Source organism: Alexandromys fortis, unplaced genomic scaffold (genome assembly GCF_014885135.2).
Source record: "Alexandromys fortis isolate MF-2015 unplaced genomic scaffold, M_Fortis_MF-2015_v1.1 scaffold_26, whole genome shotgun sequence".
NCBI classification, from domain to species: Eukaryota; Metazoa; Chordata; class Mammalia; order Rodentia; family Cricetidae; genus Alexandromys; species Alexandromys fortis.
The window spans coordinates 12,487,266-12,492,507 of NW_026067894.1; positions in this window are offsets into that span (position 1 = coordinate 12,487,266).

Here is a 5,242-nt window from a genome sequence, read left to right on the forward strand (position 1 = left end):
TGACTGATGGGAGAGTCCCGAGGGTAGGGCCCTGGGAGGCAACAGGCCTGAGGTAAAGGCAGGAAAGGCTACAGTGCTGGTCCCAGGTCCCCCTTGCAGGCCAGATGACCCCAGAGAACCTAACTTGCCCTTGATAACACCCTGCTGCTTTGATAAGCCACACTCTCAATCTGCAGCATCCTTCAGGGACACCGTCCGCGTCTGGCAAGGGAGGCCCATCACCACTCTGTTATAGAGTTCTCTGGTTACCTCTATTTGTTTGCGATCAAAAAATAACTGTAAATATTACTGGCATGGTCACGTGTTAGCCTGTCTCCCAGCCAGCCTCGGGCTCCCAGCAGCACTCATGACTCAGAGGGCAACAAACACTTACTGTTTCTCTTCTACCTGGTGAGCTCTTCCTTCCTAAGTGCCTGGGGGACCTAGAAGATGGGGAGGGGTTGGATGAGCAGGCTGCTCTGTGGAGAGCGTCACATGAGATTAGAGGTGGAGAGCCCTGAGTGAGAAGGCAGGGCTCAGTCTCCGGCCTCCATGGAAGGGAGGAAGATGTGTGTGGGCCCAGCTGGGACTCCAGCATCCTGTTCCCTGGTCTTTCTAGCCCGGAGGCTTCAGTTACTCGCGCCCTGCTGCCTTCTACTTGCCCCCGAGCCTTGCTTCCTCATGTAATCCCATCTAGACTTCTTGCTCTCCGATGCATGGTGGACACCCATTCCTCTAGACGTGGTCTTTCCTGTCCTCAGGCCTTCACAGAGGCTTTTCCGCCGACAAGGATGTACACACATCCCTTCGGTACCTGGACAAGGCAACATACAGTTAGCTCCATGTCCTCCAGGCTGTTGCAGGGAGTCCTTGCTCCCTCCCCGAGTCCTGCATCCTAGAACATCCCCTGTGCATTACCAAAGTTAACCACCCTGGGCTGACTGTTCCTCTCACCTGCAACAGGAGCTACCCGAAGGCAGAAATCAGCTCAGCCCTCCAAGGCCCAGCAGCCCTGGCGCCAGAAGAGATTCTAAACAGACTGGAGTCTGAGTTTCTAGGAGGGGCAGCGGTTCTGTGGAACCGTACGTGGCCAACTGATCGTGGTGATATTCACTTCACTTCCAGGACACTAACGCCCACTGAGGACGCACAGATTACCCCAGATCGTACAGCACCTCAGTTACCAAACCTGGAAACCAAGGGTCCTGATGTTTGATCCATGGCTTTGGCTGTGGCAGCAACGAACAGCATCCAGGCACTAAGGAAGGGTGCTTGGGAGCCCCAGGGGCCCAGGCCCTGCAGCTGCTCACTCCATGCTGGCTCAGTCCCTCTGGCTGGGCGCTCAGCCAACAGCAGCATGGGGCTCTGCCTGACCCTGCCAAAGGTTGTGTTGTCAGCATTCTGGGGAGGCCGCCAGGCCACTTCCCCACAGGGCAGCTCAGACACAGGTCCTGGAACAGCATCTCCGGACTAAGGCTCTGGGGCTGGACTCCCAAGCAGAGTCCTTCAGAATAGACCGATTCGAACTGATTAAGCTCAGGCAACAGTCTCAAGTGCACCCGAAAGAGCCCAGGATGGAACATGTACTCTGTAAAAGCTGTGATGACGACCGCTCACAGCACAGCGGGGACAAGGGCAGGCTATGTGGGGGCAAGACGTTCGTTGTCACCTTTCACTAGCTCTGCAAGTTACTTGTGTAGGCCACCATTGTCCCTAAGATGGGAGCAATGCTTGTCTTAAGGAGAGGATTAAATCCTTTAGCATGCATTCTTCACCATGTGGCGATGCACTCACTTCGCCAGTGCACACATGACCACACACACGCCTTACTCACTACACCCTGGCTTGATGCATGTTTCAGGGCTAGACAAGCTGGGGCCAAGGCCTAAGTTCAGCCTTCCAGCGTCCTCTGGGTTGTTTCTGTAGAGGAGGATGGTGACACACACCCTGCAGGTGTAATGTCAACTGGGGTAATTCACAGAATTCTATGTCCTGCTGGCACCTCATGGAGGATGCTCTTCCCTGCTTTCTGAGAGGGCTCCAACTCTGCTGCCCACACCTCCTCAGAGATGAGAACGGTCTCTCCTCCTCCCTGCAGCTACCCTCAGGACTGCTGCGACCTCAGCACTGCTCTCGATCCTGCAGCCACGTCTACCCCTACACAATTCTGTTTTCAATTGGGCCTGATTCCTGTGGGTCTCTTTCCCAGGACACAGGCAGCCTCCTTCCTTCCTCAGATCCCGAGTGCCTTACAGGGCTCCACACAGCTCAAGAGAAGCTGGTTCCCCTCTCATTTCTCAGGTCTAAGGATGCAACACAGGATCTAGGCGAATCCAACAAACAACCCTGGCCTTTGCTGGCAGACTCAGAGGAGGACATGTGACTTTATCTAGTTCTCACTGAATCTGGGGTTTCTGCTGGGAATTCCAGGACTCAGGTCCTCTCTCTTTCAGATTTTGGGTGGTGTGAAGTGTAGATGAGATGCTTGGAACTTTCGGGGTGCCCTGAAAGCTGCAGATAGAATGCTGATCAAATCATGTCTGACTCCCAGGCACCACTAGCCCTCAACCAACACACATGCTCGGGTGTTAGGCATACTTTCTGTTATTTGCAGAGCAAAGCATCCTGACTCAGACGCCACCTGGATAAAGGACTTGGTCTCACTGGCACATGCACTTATTTTCTTATATAACTGGGTCCTGCTCCATGCCAACATCTATGCTGAGTGCTAGGGACCAACGTCAGGAAATGTGCACAGATGGGAAACACTGGAGATTAAAATGCTGACCTCAGGACAGCCTCTGATGCTGAGTTTGACCTGCTTGGCATCCGCTCCCCTCCTCTGAATGGCAGGAGCCTGACTTCCCTTTGGGAAACCACCTAAAGGTCCAGTCAATCAACCTAGCCAACTAGCACAGTTTGCTTTCCCCAACGCTGTCATCCCTTCAGTGACAGATATGGGGTAGTCCTGAGACTACAGACTCCTCTGTCTTCTTCTTGGGTCACTGGACAGGCGACACAAGCCTGCAGTTTCTTCATGCTCAAGAGGAGAGTGCCAAGATCAAGTGCTTCCTCTGGTGTCTGGCCCTGTGGTGCGTGATCCAGACAGAGACGACAGACACGGTTCTCCCTCTTCGTGAGCTCTGTCTTAAGAGCAAGTGAACAAGTGATCACAGCACAGCCATACAAAAGACGCTCAGAGGGCACCAACTCGTTTGAAGACATTTTTTTCCAGTGCTGGAAGATTATACAACATGATAAACAGAAAAATTAGAACACACTAAAAATTTAAAGAATAAACATCATAAGTCCCATTATGCTGTACTGATCATATGGTTAAATTCTTCAATCATCCCAAATGCTTTTCTACGCAAACTATTTTCTTTGAGACAGCTCAGGCTAATCTCCTCCCCACTGCACAGTGGAGGATAACCTGGTCTTCTGATCCGCCTGCCTCTCCTTCCTTAGTGCCTGGATTATGGGTGTAAAACACATCATTTTATAAGGGGTTAAGGCTCAAACCTAGGGCTTACTGTCAACTTAGGTGCGTCCCCATCCCCAGCCTGCTACACAAGCTTGAAAAAAAAAACCCAAAAATGTTTAACTATGAAATGGCTGTCCTTAAAAGCACTTTTGCCTCTGCCTCTCCCCTCTCTGACAATGTGGGCATCATTCACTATAAACTTAATGTAATGTGGGAAATAGATGGATGTCAGAACAGCAAAAACGTCATCAGTGGAAACGTGGTGAAACTGGGGCATGGTTATGACGATGACGTCAGGAGAAACATCCACACTCTCTCTGGAGCTCTTCTGTAAATGTAAGATGGAATCCAGAAAGTTCAGTTTTAAAAATAACCCCGTGACGGGCCGTGGTGAGGCACAAATACGACCTCAGCGTTTGAAAGGTGGAGCCAGGAGGGTCAGAAATTCAAGGTCACCTTTAGCTGTGTACTGAAGTCAAGGGCATCTTAGACTACGTGAGCAACTGACTAAAACCCAAAGGAGGGGGGCAAGATCCCTTCTGCATTGTTTTAGAACTTGTTTACTCGTCCAACAGCTTATCGTGAGATGTTTTTTCTGTTCTGAAGGGATTATTTCATAATTGTATACCATCCTGTCCCACAATGAATCAGCCAATCTCCGTGCTGTTGGAAACTTAGGTTGTTTCCAACCCTTATCTTGCTAGACGAGCTTTCGGCACACACTTACTCATTTCCTTAGAACACAGGAGCTGGAACCCCTCAATCACCTCCCTTATTACAGGGCAATTTTGATTCTAACGCAGGAGGCAGCCAGTTCTCACAGGGATTCTTCTTGCCCAGCACAGCCCCTTCCTAGTGTTAAATCTTGGTCTGAGTGGCTTCAAGCAGGCCACTGCTACAGGCAGCCACGGCAGTGGGTTTGTGAAAGACGAACAGGTACAGGCAGCCTGAGCGGTGCCTTCAGCATCAGCTCTGGTTCTCTCCTCTTGTGTCAGTTATCCTTGTCTGCCTGGCTCCCAAGTCAGGTCCACATTCTTTCTGCCACTAGACTCGAGTAAGCACCCCTAGGAACGGAACGGATCCCCATCCACCCAGGGCTACATCTGGCAGTGCAGGAGAACCCAGAAGTTTGGTGGTTTTTCCTAGAGGGCAGAGAACGCAGTAGGGAATGGAGATGGTGAGACCAGCCATTCTGAACTACCTGCTGGTCTTGGTGAATGCCCCAGGCAGTAGAATGGACCACTTCCTGGCAGCTACTACTATTTAACTTACACAAACTCTACCACCATTCTCCACGGGCACTCTGAGCCACACTTCACAGCGAGTTCACTGAGCTTTAGAGGCTGTCTCCCCCAAGGCAGAGGATCATCTTTGTCAGCCCCAGAAACTTTTGGGCCATGGAACACAGCTGACACTGAGGGTACCCCGACCCCTGTCTTCAGTCCCATAGCAAAGACTGGATAGTTTGTGCTCAAAGCACAGTCTAGAATGTTGAGGGAGCCAGAAAGGCGCACAGACAGAACTCAGGGGCCGTTAATATCTTCTGCATTATCCGTGAGGTGAAAACCTCTCTTTGGGCCGGGCGATGGTGGCGCACGCCTTTAATCCCAGCACTCTGGAGGCAGAGGCAGGCGGATCTCTGTGAGTTCGAGACCAGCCTGGTCTACAGAGCTAGTTCCAGAAGGCTCCAAAGCCACAGAGAAACCCTGTCTCAAAAAAAAAAAAAAAAAAAAAAAAAAAAAAAAAAAAAAAAAAAAAAAAAAAAAAAAACAACCCCGA